Here is a 22,095-nt window from a genome sequence, read left to right as displayed (position 1 = left end):
TCTCTCTCCTCTGTGACAGTCTCATCACGCTCTATCAATCAGGCTTCTGAAGCCTGGCACACAGCACAAGGCACGGCCAGTCTGGCCTCATCAGAGCCAGTCAGTCTCCCTCTCACTCTCTGTCTCTCTAAAAGGCTTGGCTTGGCAGATACATACTTTTCTCTTCACTAACCAAGGGAGAGATGGCAGAACAATGATCCGAGCTGAGACATCTGATTTGGGATTGATTCCGTTCCAATGTAAGAGATTGATTGGAAATTATTTCAGAGAGGACTATTTTATATGTTTCTTTTCAATTCAGAGAGAGACTATTTATTTAGGTGTAAATGATCTGAAATGACTGATTTTCAAATGGAATTAATCCCAATCCAAAGGCTAACTGAAATCATAATGAATTTATTGTATTGTTATACCCATTGTAGCTAATCTATTGTCCACACCTTAACAAAATGATGGTGTGGGCTACCAGTGTCAGGCTTGTTAACCTACTCAGGCAGCTCTGGGACTCACTGTATGGACAGAATGGCTCCAAATTGACAATCACATTTCAACACACCACCACATCCATCTCAAACTCTTACCTCCTCTCAAGCCTCATCCTGTGGTTGTTGTCTCAGGAAAGAGAACTGGAACGACATGAGAGAGAGAGAAAATATTAACATTTTTGTAATTTAGCAGACACTCTTATACAGAGCAACTAGGGATAAGCGCCTTGCTCAAGGGTACATCGGCATCATTTTAACCTAGTCAGCTCAGGGATTCAAACCAGAAACCTTTCATTTACCGGCCCAACGCCCTAAACATCTATGACTCAGGAAACATAACATCTTGTCACAGAAATACTATTATTAATAAATCATATCATCACATTTCAATGTTGATTTGTTTATGGAATTAACCATGATGTAACAACAAAACAATTTCTTATCATTGGCACCATTTCGGTGTCAAACTCCCGCTTGGCAGGTAATACTACTTAGCAGAAATATTGATCAGCTTTGGGGCCTATGATGAAAACACATTCTCCTTCAATTACAATTGTGAGATATTCAGAAAATATACTATTTACTGTGCCGAGCAGATTTTTTCAGGCTATTTCCTGCTAAATGCATTAGCAGATGCTGCAGTGCCCATACAAGCCTGTGGACTAATATTCTTGTAAATGATTAGCTGCTTATTGAACCAAAGGAGAAATGTGCTTTAGGTTGTTCCGACAAAATGACTCATAATGAATGATACAATTATTTTGTTTTGCCAAATTGGGTGCACCCTAATTTCAGTCATGCTTAAGACATCATGATGGTGGTGGGTTTAATTGTATGAGAAGGACCTCCTTGAAAACTGTGGAAACTGTGGCGGACATGAGTTGCCATGGCAAGACCACTGATTTGAAATGTATGAGTGCAGTTCTTTTAATTTCCCCAGGAATTTTATGATCATTGGATTAATCTTATCTAAGATGTGAATGTTAGTCATAGCTGAGAAATCAACCTGAACTTCTCATGGCCTGAACCTTCTCAGATGTCTGCATTTGCATAAACCACTGCTTTCAATTACATTAAATACATTTCACAAGTAGGGGAGAGCGGGGTAAGTTGAGCCGAAGGGGCAAGTTGAGCTGCCCTTGTTTCTAGGAAAACATACACCAAATGAATAATTTTACCAACTATTTAGGAACAGGTTATTATTTCAAGGAGTATGTGAAGGAAAAAAACACATGGAAAAAGTGGTAAGCAAGTTAGATTCAAAAAACGGATCTTCACCAAGTCAAATATTTTTTGTTTGTGTTAGAACATTTATGATGCTCGTATCTAAACCAAAGTAATCAGTTGGGATCTCTATTAGCTTCAATATGAGGTCCTAAACCTAGCATGAATGTGCATCCTTGTAGCTGTGTGGGCTAATATAGTACACATGTTTGCCTTGGGGTAAGTTGAGCCCATGATTGAGCTAATGGAAAGTTGAGCAAATTGAAGTGTTTGCAAGGCATTATTGCTGGGATATGAGAAAACAACAGGGCCTGGAGAATGTTAAAAGTGTTTCAAAAAAGTACAAAGTGTTTGTTCAGTGTTAAGCCTGTGTTATAAGACGCTTCAAATTATTAAAATACAAAAATGGTTTGGTATTGTATTGAATTGAGTTTGGGAAATAAAGATAGACATGGTTTTAAAATGGTAGTAGTAATATTTTATTCAGTACAGAAATTTGTTGGTGGCTTAACTTGTGCCAAGAGACCACTTTTTTTGGACAAGCTATGCTTTCAAAACTGTAACGTTTACATACATTCTGATCATTTCCAGTGCCCCTGCACATTGACTCTGTACCGGTACCCCTGTATATAGGCTCGCTATTATTATTTTACTGATGCTGTTTAATTATTTGTTACTTTTATTTTCAATATGTTACTCATCTATTTTTTACTTAACACTTATTTTTCTTAAAACATTGTTGGTTAAGGGCTTGTAAGTAAGCATTTCACTAAGGTCTACTACACCTGTTGTATTCGGCTCATTTGACAAATACAATTTGATTTGATATATAAATCATCCTGAAATATATGTAGATATATTTGATAGAAATAATACTATATTTCCCTCGATGGAGTGATGCTGAAGGAAAAAAATTACTCAACTTACCCAACTCTCCCCTAAACAGAGAATGGAAAAAAGTGGTTACGCAAGTAAGGGGGTGATTCAGTTTGGGCCCTCAAATCCTGCCTGAAACAATACTGTTGGTTTCATAATTCCCCTTTACTTTGTTCACCTGATAAGCCCTGTCCATACTAACGAACACACATATTGAAATGTAGAACTGGGGGATATTAGGGGACGGCCATTTTGATGTGGCAAGGAATAAATAATTAGGACCCGATTTGGCCCTATAATTATAACATTATCACAAAGATAATGTTAAATGAAAATGAACAACGTTTTGATGGATTCATTTGCCAGAAGATAGCACAGAGGTTGGGTTGGCCGAGCAAGGAAAAGACGAAAAAAATAAAATAATAATTGCAGAAAAAGTGACAAGAAAGATATCGGCACAGTTTCCTGTCCGGGGCACAGCCATATTTCATTACACAGCAGTGAGGCTTAGGATGCAATCAAGCATATTTAGCTGTCCTCGTCTCGGCCCAGAGCAATTATTACTCCCCGTTTTTTTTACTGTGCTCTGCCATGGGGAAAATGAAACTCGGTACTTATCAACTCAGTGCATAGACAAGTGACTGGGGCGAAGGCAGCTGTACAGGACCCGAGCCATAGGTTACCTTTGAATCCATTAGCTTTGTAACATCAGCACATTGGTGAGATAGAGCCATAACCATAAAAATGGCACCCAAAAAGGCATTGTTATTTGCATTAATATTGGACGAGGCCAAACAGAGGGAAAGATCAAGAAGGGAATGTGAGGGTTTATGACCTGTGGCAGCGCTTCGCTGTCTGCATCTCTGAAATATCTAGCCCTACACTTGTCAGGCTTTGTGCCTGATTATATTATCATGGTTGGCGATCAATGGCACTACATCATCCCTCAGCCCTAAAGGCAAATGTGACACACAGGCTTACTATAATCTGACTACCGGATCGGTGCTCTACCAGTTAAAGTTCTTGTTGATGATATTTCCATTTTGAGATTTTGCCATTAAGCGTTATAGCAGTCTATCGTGTAAATATATTTTATTTTCAGTTTGCAGAGAAGACAAATCAAAACATTTAGCATGCCATTTATATTTGTGATTTTATATAGTTATGTACAATGTAAGTGACAAAGTAAAGTGGCATTTTAGCATACCTAATTTTGAAAATCATTGACATTTGAATTTGAGTAGTATACACTGACAGAGCAGAGTGGACAAAGAGCAAAGCCTAAATGACTGGTAATTTGTGCATCGGCCACCACAACAGCATTAAAGTGGGCAGGTGCATAACTGGAACTATGTCAGTCAGTGTTATATCAGAGTATATTTAAGACATCTCCCCAGCTTCATCCCTCCTTCATAACCTGGTGTAATGAGACCCCTGATAAGGGTTTTGAGAAGAATCCGAATGTACAAAGTTTTTTATTTATTTAACCAGGTAGGCTAGTTGAGAACAAGTTCTCATTTGCACCTGTGACCTGGCCAAGATAAAGCATAGCATTGTGAACAGACAACACAGAGTTACACATGGAGTAAACAATTAACAAGTCAATAACACAGTAGAAAAAAAAGAGAGTCTATATACATTGTGTGCAAAAGGCATGAGGAGGTAGGCAAATAATTAAAATTTTGCAGATTAACACTGGAGTGATAAATGATCAGATGGTCATGTACAGGTAGAGATATTGGTGTGCAAAAGAGCAGAAAAGTAAATAAATAAAAACAGTATGGGGATGAGGTAGGTAAAATTGGGTGGGCTATTTACCGATAGACTATGTACAGCTGCAGCGATCGGTTACTGTAGCTGCTCAGATAGCAGATGTTTGAAATTGGTGAGGGAGATAAAAGTCTCCAACTTCAGCGATTTTTGCAATTCGTTCCAGTCCCAGGCAGCAGAGAACTGGAACGCTTTAGGGACTTTAGGGATGATCAGTGAGATACACCTGCTGGAGCGCGTTGCCATCGTGACCAGTGAACTGAGATAAGGCGGAGCTTTACCTAGCATGGACTTGTAGATGACCTGGAGCCAGTGGGTCTGGCGACGAATATGTAGTGAGGGCCAGCCGACTAGAGCATACAGGCCGCAGTGGTGGGTGGTATAAGGTGCTTTAGTAACAAAACGGATGGCACTGTGATAAACTGCATCCAGTTTGCTGAGTAGAGTGTTGGAAGCTATTTTGTAGATGACATCGCCGAAGTCGAGGATCGGTAGGATAGTCAGTTTTACTAGGGTACGTTTGGCGGTGTGAGTGAAGGAGGCTTTGTTGCGGAATAGAAAGCCGACTCTAGATTTGATTTTAGATTGGAGATGTTTGATATGAGTCTGGAAGGAGAGTTTACAGTCTAGCCAGACACCTAGGTACTTATAGATGTCCACATATTCTAGGTCAGAACCATCCAGGGTGGTGATGCTAGTCGGGCGTGCGGGTGCAGGCAGCGAACGGTTGAAAAGCATGCATTTGGTTTTACTAGCGTTTAAGAGCAGTTGGAGGCCACGAAAGGAGTGTTGTATGGCATTGAAGCTCGTTTGGAGGTTAGATAGCACAGTGTCCAAGGACGGGCCGGAAGTATACAGAATGGTGTCGTCTGCGTAGAGGTGGATCAGGGAATTGCCCGCAGCAAGAGCAACATCATTGATATATACAGAGAAAAGAGTCGGCCCGAGAATTGAACCCTGTGGCACCCCCATAGAGACTGCCAGAGGACCGGACAGCATGCCCTCCGATTTGACACACTGAACTCTGTCTGCAAAGTAGTTGGTGAACCAGGCAAGGCAGTCATCAGAAAAACCGAGGCTACTGAGTCTGCCGATAAGAATATGTTGATTGACAGAGTCGAAAGCCTTGGCAAGGTCGATGAAGACGGCTGCACAGTACTGTCTTTTATCGATTGTGGTTATGATATCGTTTAGTACCTTGAGCGTGGCCGAGGTGCACCCGTGACCGGCTCGGAAACCAGATTGCACAGCGGAGAAGGTACGGTGGGATTCGAGAAGTCTGAGGTAGTCCAGGGAAACTCACAGGCCTTCTCTATTAAATCTAGTCAAATTAAACCCTTCTCAAAGGTTTCTGAGGGGACCTGCAGTGGACAGGCAGAGACAAGGTGAGGTTCTGGTTTAATCTCTGAAGGTACTTGAGATTACCTGGGGTCAGTGGCACTCTAAAGGTAACATGGATGATCTGCCAAGCAGGTTTGCAAACAAGTATACATGCACATGCATGGTCCCTCGCACACACACAAGTGCACACACACTCACTCACAACATAATCTCGCTCGAACTCCACTTCCACTGGCGTAATGCAGTAATAGTGCAGTAATAACCACAAGGACGGGGTTACGACTCATTTGTGGTCCAAAAACGAGAAGCTAGCGTTGAAGTGGGACCGGTTTGTCCGTTTGAAGCAATGGGATTGGAGTAAGGGAACCGTCTATTTTATGCAGTGCTCATTTCAACCCAGAGGACTTCGATAGCTTAGTATAACCAGTGGAGGCAGGATTTGGAATGATTTCTATCACAAATGTCAGCAGTGATGGAGATAAACCGGGTAAATTCAATGTATATTTACTTGACCATATATCTATTTGATTAACTGACTCTTCCTCGGCCAGTGAAACGGCTTGGCCCTCTGAATGTCTCTCCTTGGCTCTTCTTTGGTCGCTATCTCAGTCTCCGCTCTTCTTCCTTTATATTTGCTGGCTATTTGTTGTTGTTGTTGTGTTCTGTGGGTTATTTTTTGTTGTTGTTGTTTATTGTTGTGTTCTGTGGTTCCTGCCTATGCTAGACTAGTTGTTATCTGGCTTACTACTTAGCTAGCCACTGTAGTGGTTGGATAGCTAGGCTAGTTAGCTGGATAGGCTAACTGGTTAGTTGGTGTTATGTTTTTCCATAACGTTAGTTTACTTTAACGTACAGAGCATTCGGAAAGAATTCAGACACCATGTCACGTCTTGATCATATCAAGCCTTTATTTTCTATGGTAGAATAGGTCGGGGCGTGACCTATTCTAGTCTAGTTTACATTTTCCATGTGGGGTTCTAGGTTTTTTTTTCTATGTTGTGGTTTTGGTATGATTCCCAATTAGATGCAGCTGGCTATCGTTGTCTCTAATTGGGGATCATACTTAAATAGCATTTTTTCCACCTGTGGGTTATGGGATATTGTTCATGTTTGGAGTTAGTGCATATAGCACCTCAGTAGTCACGGTTTGTTTGTTTATTGTTTATTGCTTTGCGTCTTGGTCCAACCATTATTACGAACATTGTGACACACCATCCCTTTTTCTACATTTTGTTACATTACAGACTTATTCTAAAATTGATTAAATTAATTTCCTTCCTCATCAATCTACACACAATACCTCACTGACCATTTTTTGAAATGTATTACAAATAAAAACAGAAATAGGGGCCTTAATTGATTTCCTTATATTAAACTCAGTCAAATTGTGGACATTTTTCCATGTTGCGTTTATATTTTTGTTCAGTATATTTAGTTTAATGTGAAGTAATGCATGTGCAGTTATTTCTGTTGGCGTTTACAATATATGGACTAGGCTAGCTTGCAGAGTCCTCCAAAATACATCACACCCCAGAAAAACATGACTTTGGCATTCTTCGGAATTCTGATTGGTATTAAATCAAACCAAATTTTATTTGTCACATGCGCCGAATACAACAGATGCAGACCTTACAGTGAAATACTTACTTATAAGCACTTATGCAAATAGCCTGGGTAGCAATTTGATAAGCTGTTCAGGAGTTTATGGCTTGGGGGTAGAAGCTGTTTAGAAGCCTCATGGACCTAGACTTGGCGCTCCAGTACTGCTTGCCATGCGGTAGCAGAGAGAACAGTCTATGACAATTTTTTAGGGCCTTCCTCTGACACTGCCTGGTATAGAGGTCCTGGATGGCAGGAAGCTTGGCCCTGGTGATGTACTAGGCCGTACACACTACCCTCTGTAGTGCCTCGCAGTCGGAGGCCGAGCAGTTGCCATACCAGGCAGTGATGCAACCAGTCAGGACCTCTCGATGGTGCAGCTGTAAAACATTTTGAGGATCTGAGGACCCATGTCAAATCTTTTCAGTTTCCTGCTGGTAAATAGGTTTTGTCGTGCCCTCTTCACGACTGTCTTGGTGTGCTTGGACTATGATAGTTTGTTTGTGATGTGTACACCAAGGAACTTGAAGCTCTCAACCTGCTCCACTACAGCTCTGTCGATTAAAATATGGGCGTGCTCGGTCCTCCTTTTTCTGCAGTCCACAATCATCTCCTTGTCATGATCGCATTGAGGGAGAGGTTGTTGTCCTTGCATCACACGGTCAGGTCTCTGACCTCCTCTCTATAGGCTGTCTCATTGTTGTCTGTGATCAGGTGTGGTGTTGGAGTCGTGCCTGGCCATGCAGTCATGAGTGAACAGGGTGTATAGGAGGGGACTGAGTACCCACCCCTAAGGGGCTTCTGTATTGAGGATCTGCTTGGCGGATGTGTTACCTTCCCTTACCACCTGGGGGCGGCTCGTCAGGAAGTCCAGGATCCAGTTGAAGAGGGAGGAGTTTAGTCCCAGGGTCCATAGGTTAGTGATAAACTTTGAGGGCACCATGGTGTTGAACGCTGAGCTGTAGTCATTCTCACATAGGTGTTCCTTTTGTCCAGGTGTAAAAGGGCAGTGTGGAGTGCAATAGAGATTGCGTCATCTGTGGATCTGTTGGGACGGTATTGGAATTGGAGTGGGTTTAGGGTTTCTGGTATAATGGTGTTGATGTGAGCCGTGACCAGCCTTTCAAAGCATTTCATGGCTACAGACGTGAGTGTTACGGGTCAGTAGTCATTTAGGCAGGTTACCTTAGTGTTCTTGGGCACAGAGACTATGGTGGTCTGCTTTTAACATGTTGGTATTACAGACTCAGACAGGGAGAGATTAAAAATGTCAGTGAAAACACTAGCCACGTGGTCAGTGCATGCTCGGAATACACGTCCTGGTAATCCGTCTGGCCCTGGGGCCTTGTGAATGTTGACCTATTTAAAGGTCTTACTCACATCGGCTGTGGAGAGCGTGATCACACAGTTATCCGGAACAGCTGATGCTCTCATGCATGTTTCAGTGTTACTTGCCTCGAAGTGAGCATAGAAGTTATTTAGCTTGTCTGGTAGGCTCGTGGCACTGGGCAGCTCTCGGATAATACCTTGAAATAACTTGAAAAATAGAATGATTTGAAAAGGTGTAACTTTGCATTGGGAATTTTGATCCGTATAATAATGCAAATCCATGTTACATGTGGTTGCGTTTATGCTACCTTACCTTTAAGTATCTCTCCAAGAAAACGTACCATGATGATGGAAAGTGAATATTCCATTGATATTGTGGAGCTAATGGTCATTGTTTAGTCCAGAGGCACCGGTGCCAGCCGAGCGCATTAGTATCCATCTGGGGGGACTTGTGTTCTTTCGGTGGCAGTATTTCTCCATTCCGAATCCTGTCTAGTTTCTGGGCATCCTCCCCAAACCCATAACTCAAAACTCCCCCTACTCCCCAGCGATTGGGCTGTCATAATCATCAGCATTATACTTCCTCAATGGGCCTGATTTACAAATGTGGACATGGTAGCTGCACGGCGCCAGGGGTAAACTCAGGGCTATCTCCTATCTACCAACCCATTTGTCTTCATACTCCATCACTATGAGGACTACTGTTAGTGAACCTGAGATTCCAAACAGCATTACGAGGACGTATGACATAAGCATTCTCCAAAAACGGTATACTGTAGGTCTACCTTGTGAAATGTTGAGGGCCGTCTCCTATCACCCAACCCATTTGTCTCTACTCCATCATTATGATGACTACCGGTTGTGAAGATGAGATTCCAAACAGCATTATGAGAACCTATGAGGTACAGTAAGTATGTTCACAGTAGGTCTCCCTTGTGAAACCTTGACTTTGTTGACCTAGGAGTGTGGGATCCAGTTCCTGGTGTATAATTTGCATAACATTATATTTTTTTATGATACAAATATACTAAGGTCATCAATTTGGAATATTATCCTAGAAATGGGCCATTATCATGTAAATTGTATTCCTAAACTCACAGAAAAGTGTTGCAACTGTGGCTACAAAGATAGTCATTTGTGCTGTTTAACCATGGCTATGTTTGCATTTTTAACATTGCATTTTTTGACAGCATGCAATATTCAAAAAGACTTTGATCATGGTTGAAAAGCCTTTGGGTAAACCCATGACCCTTTCTTCACCCCCCTCATCCATACAATATTTAATACAATATATCCTATTAGCCTGTATTTACCCACAGTTCTGGGCCTCTTAAATGATAGGCCGCATAAATATAATATAACACACACACAATAGCATTTATATGTGGCTTCCAAACCCCTTGTAGATACTGTAGCTTCCCTTCGGTTATCACTGTTTGAATATGGCCAGCATATTAAAAGCACTCGGCATATACGGGGGAAGACTGAAGAAAATGTATTTATGTTTAGAATATTTCTCTAGAAAGATGGGGTTCTTAGCAAAGCCTCATCTTGGCAAACATTTTTTTTATTACTTTTCCTTTTTATGAAAAATAACATTCCAATGTGAGAAAAGAAATGGAAATGACTTTAATCTACTCAACTTTCACCAGGGATAGCTTGGGATTGGACTGTTATTTCGTTGGACGGTGTGTACCCTGTGTATCCCGTACATATCACTAATAGAACTTGAAACTTGAACGTGTTGAATTATGTGTTGCCGGCAAGTCTGGCAATACAAAAAAAGTACATGGAAAATGCCATCCATGCACAACTGACAGCTTCTTTAAATTAATTCATTAACAAATAATGGCAACATTGTTTAGTCGTGAATGAATGAATGAATGAATGAATGATCCAAATCAATCAGATCAGATGAATGCAGTAGTCAAAAGAGGCTTCCCCTCCGGTTCATGTCCTTCTAAGGGACCCTATATAAGGCTTTGAACATGTTGCTTTAAGGCAACTTTGTCTTTAGATCAGTGGAGGAGAACGAATGAAGACAAGGGTACGACACCACCTAAGATGTTGGGGATGTAGGAGAAGCTGGAGATGTAGGAGAAGAGAAGATAGGCCTTTACAGTCAAGAGAACGGACACCTGTCAAATGATGGCTTGGGTGTCTTCTATAGAATCTGCCTATTCACTCGCGAGATGCGCACACACACACTTAGCCCTTTAAACTCATACCTGTATACAGGTTGAAAATGACAGATTTGGGCACTGATAAATGCCTTAAATGGAACGCAGTGGATGTACTATAACATGCTATACATGACGTCAAAGCTCTGGCTATGCGCTTCACAGGGATTTGACTGACAGACGTTCTGAACTTGAGCCCTGTGCGCTACAAGAAGTTGCCCCCATCCCTCCTGCTAATTTGCCAACTTTTGCACATTTTTTGTTGCCTGAGGGAAATGCTATAAATTAAGAGGACTATGTCTTTTGAAAGATGAGACGTTGAGGATTATAATAAATACCGCTTTGACGTCATACAAGCAAGCCAAACACCCAATATGCATTTCACATTTCCATGTCATAAAACTCATGTAATATCAACGTTTATGATCACTATGTTTGATGTACAGTCACAAGATGACATGGTGTCAAACCCTGGGTTGTTTTGAACAAAATGAGCCTGTTTGTCTATTGTGAAGAAAGTTTGTTGTGACACACGCACCTGAATGCACTCATGACTTTTCTCTATGAGCACAGAAATGACCATCCGTTTCCCTGAATTGCATTGTGAAAGCCTAATGCTGTACTATCGCATTTTAGAACTTAGCTAGTGATGTTGATAATAGAACAGGCTTTCAAATGATGTCCACCTGACCCAAGATTAACGATTTATAATGGACCATTTTTGGATTGCGTAAACAACAACAGTATTTGTGTGATGGTGGGGATGCAGGGTTGTGTTCTAAACAAAATAACTACAAGTTTGCTTCCTCTAGTTCCTAAACGGCACAGCTAGTAGAGCTAAACAAGGACCTTAAGAGTTGAAGAATATTCTTGTGTCATAAAACTGCATTGAATTAACTTAAGTGCACACTGAAGAGGTGTGTGGTCACTTGGAGATAGTAGTTAGTACTCTCACTCAAACACTTGTCATTTCAAACCCTTGTAATGTTGCACCAACCCCATATTTCCAGCAATATTCATATAATGTTATTGAATGTATCCAGAGTATACTCAGATTTTGTCATCAACAAATGCGATGAAAAGTACAGTAAATGTAAAATGCACATAAAATCAACAGTGTAATGTTTGGATTCAGTCTTGTGTCAGGTGCACTGTGGTGCCCTCACCTTTGGTCTAATAATTTCCCCATAATATCCCAACTGTCCCCTTTCAATTGCTACCATTGTTATGCATATGCGTTTCATAATTCTTCTATAAGAAACATTTCAATTTAGCCCTATCCATATAGGCCAATTCCCAGGAGGGTAAAGTGTTAAACACACAGATGCATATGTGCACGAGCATGCATGCACCACACACACCTAAACAAAATAAAAATGTATCCTCAAGGTATGTCCCATTTCTGAAATGCACGCCCTGAAAAGAGCTGCATTGGCTCGTGTGTGTGTGTGTGTGTGTGTGTGTGTGTGTGTGTGTGTGTGTGTGTGTGTGTGTGTGTCCGTCCGCCTCTTCTGGCACTCCTCATGTGGAAGGCGTCTGTGATAAGCTCAGGCATACATTCTCATACTGTTGAGTTGGAGGCTCCGTGGATGAAGAAAAAATGCAGGAACATGAAATCAACCAACCAAGTGGGTTTGGCAGCAGAGAGACAAATAGATGCCTACAGTCCACATAATAAAATGCATTAAGTTATAAGTTATTCAGTATTTTTATAACCTTGTTTTAAGTGGTACTTCATCCTCAAAACATTAACATCAGTGAAATTAAAACAATGACAAATGGCTAATTGATCAAATCCTCTTTTATATAATCTACCTTCTACACAACTCTATGTTTCTATTTTGGGGCAGAGAAATACAAGGAGTTATTTCAGAATGAGAAGAACAGTCTCTCCATTGCATCAGATGAACAAACAGTGATGTGGGCTGAAATGATACATGTTTTTGATGGACAGAATGAAGAATGTAGGTGGCGAGGCTTTTGACAGACAAAACCGGTGGTGGTGGTGGTGTGAAAGGATGAGAGGAAGTGCAGGATTCAAGACGTGCTAGTCCACAGACTCCCGCTCTCCTACCGCGGTACTCTGTCAACGACACGGACCGGTGAACAGACAGATGGCGAGGGTGACGCCATCGGACTTGAGACGAGAGGAGCACGAGAGGAGCGAGAGAGGGAGGAGGTGGAAGAGGAGGTGAAAAAAATAAAAATAAAAATAAAATAAACAAATGTGAGGAAGAGGGAGGTTGCGGTGAGGGGGGGGGACTTCCTTCGGGAGAACATTAATCTTGCATGAGCTCTTTTGCATGCACACACAGGCTTTGTACTTCATTACCGCTGTAAATAAAAGTTCTCGCCATCACTTTTCATTTCCGCACACGATGGGAGACGTCATCTAAAGTGAAAGACCTGGCTCCATCTTGAAGAGGAGGGGTAGAACATTTATATTTCAAAAGTGCTTAAAGGAAGAGTAGTCTTTCAGGGGGAGAGAGAGATAATATTTTACATTGCTAGACTGCCATCTACTGGAAATGTATTGAACTACATAGAATATCAGATTCTTATAAATATTTTTTTGTTTCTTGCAACATATAATCATACTTACCACAATTGTCTTCTTCAAATCTGAAATGTATGTTTCTAGATAACCCTAAGTGTGCTTGAAATAACTCAAATGTGGTACGTCTGTATTACAAAGCCTCATCTGTACAAGATTAAATAACCAGATAATTCCCTAAACAATCAAATGTAACTGTTTTAAAATGCTATTTGTCTGTTTTTCATTATTGTCTTCAAAATATGAAAGCTCACTTTGACAATGAGAATTTAAGCAAATCAAATGCATTAGGTATACAAATGATAAATAAGATATACACTGAGTATAGTAAACATAAGTAACACATTCTTAACACTGAATGGCACACATTCGCAATCCATGTCTCTATTGTCCAGACTTAAAAATCCTTCTTTACCTGTCTCCTTCCCTTCATCTACACTGATTGAAATTGATTTAACAAGTGACATCAATAAGGGATAATAGCCTTCACCTGGATTCACCTGGTCAATCTATGTCATGGAAAGAGCAGGTGCTCTTAATGTTTTGTGTACTCAGTGTATATACAGTACAGTACCAGTCAAAAGTTTGGACACACCTACTCATTCAAGGGTTTTTCTTTATTTTTTACTATTTTCTACATTGTAGAATAATAGTAAATACATCAAAACTATGAAATAACACATGGAATCATGGAGTAACCAAACAAGTGTAAAACAAATCAAAATATATTTTAGATTTTAGATTTTTCAAAGTAGCCACTCTTTGTCTTGATGACAGCTTTGCACACTCTTGGCATTCTCTCATCCAACTTCACCTGGAATGCTTTTAAAACAGTCTTGAAGGAGGTCCTGTGTATGCTAAGCACTTGTTGGCTGCTTTTCCTTCACTCTGCTTTCCAACTCCAAACAATCTCAATTGGGTTGAGGTTGGGTGATTGTGGCAGCCAGCTCATCTGATGCAGCACTCCATCACTATCCTTCTTGGTCAAATAGTCCTTACACAGCCTAGAGGTGTGTTGGGTCTTTCCCATGTTGAAAACCTAATGATATTCCCACTAAGCACAAACCAGATGGGATGACGTATCGCTGTAGAATGCTGTGGTAGCCATGCTGGTTAGGTGTGCCTTGAATTCTAAATAAATCACAGACAGTGTCACCAGCAAAGCACCCCCACACCATCACATCTCCTCCTCCATCCTTCACAGTGGGAACCACACATGCAGAGATCATCCGTTCACCTACTCGGCATCTCACAAAGACACAGCGGTTTCAACCAAAAATCTCAAATTTGGACTCATCAGACTAAAGGACAGATTTCCACCAGTGTAATGTCCATTACTTGTGTTTCTTGGCCCTTCTTCTTATTGGTGTTATTGGTTTCTTTGCAGCAATTTGACCATTAAGGCCTGAATTACGCAGTGTCCTCTGAACAGTTGATTTTGAGATGTGTCTGTTACTTGAATTCTGTGAAGCATTTATTTGGGCTGCAATCTGAGGTAGAGTTAACTCTAATGAACTTATCCTCTGCAGCAGAGGTAACACTGGGTCTTCCTTTCTTGTGGTGGTCCTCATGAGAGCCAGTTTCATCACAGCGCTTGATGGTTTTTGCGACTGCACTTGAAGAAACTTTCAAAGTTCTTGAAATTTTCCGGATTGACTGAGCTTCATGTCTTAAAGCATTGAAGGACTGTCATTTGTCTTTGCTTATTTGAGCTGTTTTTGCCATAATATGGACTTGGTCTTTTACCAAATAGGTCTATCTTCTGTATACCACCCCTACCTTGTCACAACACAACTGATTGTCTCAAATGCATTAAGAAGGAAAGAAATTCCACAAATTAACTTTTAACAAGGAACACCTGTTAATTGAAATGCATTCCAGGTGACTACCTCATGAAGCTGGTTGAGAGAATGCCAAGAGTGTGCCAAGCTGTCATCAAGGCAAAGGGTGGCTACTTTGAAGAATCTCAAATATAAAATATATTTTGATTTTTTTAACACTTTTTTGGTTACTACATGATTCCATATGCGTTATTTCATAGTTTTGATGTCTCCACTAATATGTCTTCACTTCTACAATGTAGAGAATAGTCAAAGTAAAGAAAACCCTGGAATGAGTAGGTGTGTCGAAACATTTGAGTGGTACTATTTATATACATTGTCATGCAGGCAAACAAATAATCAATAAACAATACTTTTTGTATATTGTGATATTTGTTAATGGTTGTTTATACAAAATATATGAATATTTTTTCAGTCTACAGTTCATAGCCTCTATATGTGGCTCTATGGTTCTCATTCAATAAAGCAATCATGAAAGGTTACAATCTGTATCCACAGTGTAACTGAAGTGACATCACAAGTTTGATCTTAGATTGCTATTCAAAAAGGAACAGCACCATCATGTGGATGTATTGTAATTGAATGATGTAAACATAAGCCCTTACCAATTTGAACCAACAAGGTAAAAGTGTTCCCTTTAGCATTTTTTCAAAGACAGCAAGGACATTTGTTTCATTGATGTTCATCCCCCATTTCACATGATTCTGAAACTGAATGAACATGTTCCTCTTATTCCCCTTGCTGACCTTTTTTGGAGTAAACATCAGATTTTTAAGGGGGTAACTGTTTAATAATGACCTACATATTCACTAATTGTCTGGTTGATAATTGAGGAATTAGTTGTATCTTTGCCAACAGTAATAATTATCCTTGTTCCCACTATTAATCACACTATGCTATGCCAATAATACATGCATTAGGTGAACTACAGACATAATTATCTGTCAGACAGGACTCAATGTGTGATTTCTGATGGTGTCATGTCTAGTTTCCTGGATATTGCAAAAGCTGTACCGCCGGAATTGGTACTGGGACATGTTCTCTTTACTATTTATATAAATAATATTGGTATATCTGTTAAAACTTGTAATATTAATTTGTATGCAGATAACACCATGTATGCCATTGCCCCAACTGTTGACCAGGCTATGTTAGATCTGCAATGGGAATTTGTTGCCTTACAGAAAGCCCTAGTTGGTTCAAAACCTGTACTTAATGCGGGAAAGACGAAATATACAGTGCGTTCAGAAACTTTTCATACCCCTTGACTTATTCCACACTTTGTTGTGTTACAGACTGAATTCAAAATTTGACACAAATTACCTCATAATGACAAAGTGAACACAAGTTTGCAAATTTATTTAAAAATAAATACATAAATATTTAATTTACATAAGTATTCACATTCCTGAGTCAATACATGTTAGAATCACCTTTGGCAGCAATTAAAACTGTGAGTCTTTCTGGGTAGGTCTCTAAGAGCTTTTCACACCTAGATTGTACAATATATGCAAATTGATTATTTAAAAATGTATTCAAGCTCTGTCAAGTTGGTTGTTGATCATTGCTAGACAGCCATTTTCAAGTCTTGCCATAGCTTTTCAAGCAGATTTAAATCAAAACTGTAACTAGGCCACTCAGGAACATTCAATGTCGTCTTGGTAAGCAAGTTAGCTCTATTCTGTTTATTTTTATCCTAAAAAACTCATAGTCCTAGCCGAAGCCAAGCGTACCAGTAACATGATGCAGCCACTACCATGCTTGAAAATATGAAGAGTGGTACTCAGTGATGTAATGTGTTAGATTTTCCCCAAACATAACACTTTGTATTCAGAACACAAATTACATTTCTTTGCCAGGTTTTTTGCAGTTTACTTAAGTGGCTTATTTCAAACATGATGCACATTTTGGAATAATTGTATTCTTTACAGGCTTGCTTCATCATTTAATTTGGTATTGTGGAGTAACTCTAATGTTTTTGATCCATCCTCAGTTTTCTCCTATTGCAGCCATTAAACTCTGCAACTGTTTTTCCTAGCCACCGTGCTTCTACACCTGCATTGCTTGCTGTTTGGGGTTTTAGGCTGGGTTTCTGTACAGCACTTTGAGATATCAGCTGATGTACGAAGGGCTATATAAATAAATTTGATTTGATTTTGATTTGATTTTAAAGTCACCATTGACCTCATGGAGAAATCCCTGAGCGGTTTCCTTCCTCTCCGGCAACTGAGTTAAGGACGCTTGTTTCTTTGTAGTGACTGGGTGTATTGATACACCATCGAAAGTGTAATTAATAATGTTACCATATTCAATGTCTGCTTTTTTTTACCCATCTACCAATAGGTTCCCCTCTTTGCGAGGCATTGGAAAACCTCCGTGGTCTTTATGGTTGAATCTGTGTTTGAAATTCATTGCTTGATTGAGGGACCTTACAGGTAATTGTGAGGTCTGTATGTGTGAGGTCCCGAGATGAGGTAGTCATTCAAAAATACACTATTATTGCACACAGAGTGAGTGACTTGTTAAGCAAATGTTCACTCCTGAAAGTTTTAAACTTGCCATAACAAAGGGGTTAAATACTTATTGACTCAAGACATTTCAGCTTTTCATTTTTAATTAATTTGCAAAAATGACTAAAAACATAATACCACTTTGACATTATGGTGTATTGTGTGTAGGCTAGTGACAACATCTCTATTTAATACATTTTAAATTCAGGTTGTTACACAACAAAATGTGGATAAAGTCAAGGGGTGGGAATGCTTTCTGAACGCACTGTATATTGTTCTCGAATTCTCGCTACAATGTTTCAGATGAACTACATATTTATTCACTGGAGGCTTCTCCCATCGATTGGGTTCCCGCCTATACATATCTGGGCATTTGTTTTGAAAAAGTCTTCTTGTTCAAAAAAACATATGGATGAGCTAATTAAAAAGCCAAGACTTAAATTGGGCTTCTTTTTTAGAAATAGATCTGGACTCTCCCTAAATAGCAGGAAGCAGACTATGGTGACGCCAATTACCAGATTGCAGGAGCCACTACTCTTAAACCTTTGGATGTCGTTTACCATAGAGCCCTTCACTTTAACACAGATGACAGTTTAAACACTCATCCCTACATCCTGTAATAAAAGGTTGGCTGATCCTCATTGAAGTCCCGTAGATCACTTCATTACTCCGTTTTTGTTTAAAAAGCTCTACTACAAAAGCTTCCAATGTACTTAACTTTGTTGCTAAAGTATAAAAGAATGAGTTATCAAACCTGCTCGCAGGGTTGGTTAACTCTTGAGGTCCCTCTGGTCTCGGCCAGTTTAGGTGAAGCCTCTTTTTAGTGACCCCCATTGTTGGAATAACCTGCACAATTCCTTGCATTTTGATTCCTTGGTGCCATTAGGGCAGTTTAGGACAATGGTTTGGAATTAATTATTTGAGGATTGCAGTTGTTGCGATTTATTGTAGTGGGAATGAGAGCCTAGTCAGGGCTACCCTGAATAAATCAAATTTTAGAAAGAAATGTGTGTCATAGAGGCCATGTATGTGCATTTTACATAGTAGGGGCCATGTACAACCTATCTGAAAATGTTTGTGAAGACAGTTATGATTCCATTTTATAACACTTTCACCTATAGGGCACATCTCAAATCCATACCGCAGTATCTGAACAGTAGCAATCAAAAACACTGCTTTAGCATTAATATGGTTAACGGAGTCTAGCCACACTCTTTACATCAAAAACAGGAAGAGCAACAGCTACCCTTCCTGGGGACCACACAAAACATTAACCAAGACATAATACAGAACATTAATAGACAAGAACAGCTCAAGGACAGAACTACATCAATGTAAAAAGGCCCACGTAGCCTACATATCAATACATATACAAAAACGATCTAGGTCAAATAATGGAGAGGTGTTGTGTAGAGAGAACTAGGTAAGTGGAAGATCAGACATCTGAATTTCCAAAGGCAGACAGACAGCCCTCAGCGGCCATGCACTCACTAATTAGAAGTCAGACTCCAGTTATGCGTAATGAAAAATTAATCTGCCTTAAATACAGAAACCCCCTAGAAGAGCCTTGAGAGAAACTCTGGGATTTAATTAAACTCATCAAATAATAGAGTTCGGCTAGAATTCATCCTTCACCCATGATTTCCGTTCAGCAGTTTAACTAAGCGATTTTACCCAAAACTGCTCTTGTATATATTTAATGCTCATAAATACTGTGCTATACTGAATACAGGAACGGGACCTGCTCAACCAATAAAGCATTTTGAACAGACATATTAATAAAGTAGCTTAACTGATTTTGAGAAAAACTGATTTGGAAATTCTGTGGGTTTGGTTTAAATACTGTGTATATATATATATATATATATATATATATATATATATATATATATATATATATATATATATAAAACACTTATTTATTATTATAATAATTTTTATATATATATATATATATATTATTCTTGATTTATTATTATTATGATTTTTAAGCCTGTCACATCTGTGAGTGTGGAATGTGTTTTGTTGGTTGATTGAAAAACAAGAAAAATACAACTTAAAATATGCCTTTTGACGGGGTATGGTAGTAGGTGCCAGGCGCACCGGTTTGTGACAAGAACTGCTGGGTTTTTCACGCTCAACCTTTATCTTGTGTGTATCAAGAATGGTCCACCACCCAAAGGACATCCAGCTAACTTGACACAATTGTGAGAAGCATTGTAGTCAACATGAGCCAGCATCCCTGTGGAACACTTTAGACACCTTATAGAGTCCATGTCCCAATGAATTGAGGCTGTTCTTAATGTATTGTTCACTCAGTGTATATGTGGCTGTTTATCAAAGTTAACTGACTGAGAAGTTATCAAGTTAAGCTTCTAAACATAACTCTTCCATACATATCGGAATTCCTTTCTTCGGTTTTGATATTGTCAATGATCCACCAAGACCTATAGTCACTGTTTCTATTGAATGCTTAGCTAGCAAAATACCTACTCTGTATTGGTGAACGACCAAAGGCCGTTCACTGACTCAATACAACTGACTCAATACAATCCCTAGAAACTGGACCAGGGCCAGGAGTTTCACCTTCAATTGACATAACCAGAGAGAACTCGTACCTCACAATAATGTCTACTAACATATCAAATATTCCTGCTTACACACTATTCTAGATGTATTAATTCCTGATAAAGGTACACTGACAAAAGTTGACATTTTCACAGACCAGGCCCAAATCCCCGTCATTCGCGTGAAGAAAAGATAGAAATACAGGGGGTGGAGATCGGGGTGCCTTGAGAGAATTCATCGGCGGGTGGACAAACCGCCTCTACCATCAATTCTATAAATAAACTGGATGATCTACGATCAAGACTATCCTACCAACAAAGAGATGCATATAAAGTTCTCCCTAATCCTCCATTTGTCAAATCTGACCACAATTCTACCCTCCTCATTCCTGCTTACAAGCAAAAACTAAAGCAAGAAGTACCAGCAACTCGCTTAATACGGATGTGGTCAGATGACACGGATGCTATGGTACAGGACTGTTTTGCTAACACAGACTGGAATATGTTACAGAATTCGTCCAATGGCATTGAGGAGTATACCACCTCAGTAACCGGCTAAATCAATAAGTGCATTGACGACGACGACACCATAGTGACCATACGTACATTTCCCAACCTGAAGTCATCGCTTACAGGCAACATCCGCACTGAGCTAAAGGCTAGACCTGTGGCTTTCAAGGAGCGGGAAGCTTATAAGAAATATTGCAATGCCCTCAGACAAACCATCAAACAGGCAAAGCATAAATACAGGACTAAGATTGAATCATACTACACCGGCTCTGACGCTCGTCGGATGTGGCAGAGCTGGCAAACTATTACGGACTACAAAGGGTAACCCAGCCGTAAGCTGCCCAGTGACGCAAGCCTACCAGACGAGCTAAATGCCTTTTATGTTCGCTTTGCTAATGACACCATAGTCCCTGTGCCCAAGAAAGCGAAGGTAACCTGCCTAAATGACTACCAACCCGTTGCACTCACGTCGGTAGCCATGAAGTGCTTTGAAAGGCTGGTCATGGCTCACATCAACACCATCATCCCGGAAACCCTAGACCCACTCCAATTTGCATACCGCCCCAACAGATCCACAAATGACGCAATCTCTATTGCACTCCACATTGCCCTTTCCCACCCGGACAAAAGGAACACCTATATGAGAATGCTGACTATTGACGACAGCTCAGCGTTCAACAACATAGTCAGTCACCCAAGTCATAGACTGTTCTCTCTTAAAAGCTTCTACCCCCAAGCCATAAGACCAATGAATTAAATGGCCGTCTGGACTATTTACATTGACAACCCCCCCTTTGTTTTTACACTGCTGCTACTTCCTGTTTATTATCTATGCATAGTCACCTACCTACATGTACAAATTACTTCGACTAACCTGTGCCCCCGCACATTGACGGTACCAGCACCCCCTGTATATAGCCTCGTTACTGTTATTCTATTGTGTTACTTTTTATAGATTTTTTTTACTTTAGTGTATGTAGTAAATATTTTCTTAACTCTAATTCTTGAACTGCATTGTTGGTTAAGGGATTGTACTGTAAGTAAGCATTTCCCGTTAAGGTCTACACCTGTTGTATTCGGCGCATGTGACAAATAGATTTTATTTGATTAGATTTTCAATACAAGCTGAATAAAATGTGCACTGTCCTACAGCTGCAATCTTAAAACTGAATGATACTTAATCATTTAAATGTGTATTTCACAGCAGCCTGCACAGTAATACAAACAATGACACATTAAGTTGGTTATAATAAGACAGTTGGAATGCTCATTATTGTAGATTTAGCTTCCATAGACAGGAGAAGGCTCT

The 22,095-nt window shown here is 39.9% G+C and overlaps 1 protein-coding gene across 40 annotated transcripts in view; it reads right to left on the bottom strand.

The window, feature by feature from the left end:
• The window catches only part of LOC110500605 (receptor-type tyrosine-protein phosphatase delta), a 589,354-nt gene that overhangs the window by 330,610 nt on the left and 236,649 nt on the right, over nt 1–22,095 (bottom strand). For all 40 annotated transcript variants that reach the window (XM_036958029.1, XM_036958028.1, XM_036958035.1 and 37 more), the window contains one exon: nt 582–626. The gene's annotated coding sequence lies outside the window, so the exon portion shown is untranslated. The remainder of the gene's footprint in view (nt 1–581; nt 627–22,095) is intronic.

The sequence above is a fragment of the Oncorhynchus mykiss genome, chromosome 21 (genome assembly GCF_013265735.2).
Source record: "Oncorhynchus mykiss isolate Arlee chromosome 21, USDA_OmykA_1.1, whole genome shotgun sequence".
NCBI classification, from domain to species: domain Eukaryota; kingdom Metazoa; phylum Chordata; class Actinopteri; order Salmoniformes; family Salmonidae; genus Oncorhynchus; species Oncorhynchus mykiss.
Note: the sequence above shows the minus strand (reverse complement) of the source record. Positions and strands in the feature narration are given on the sequence as shown.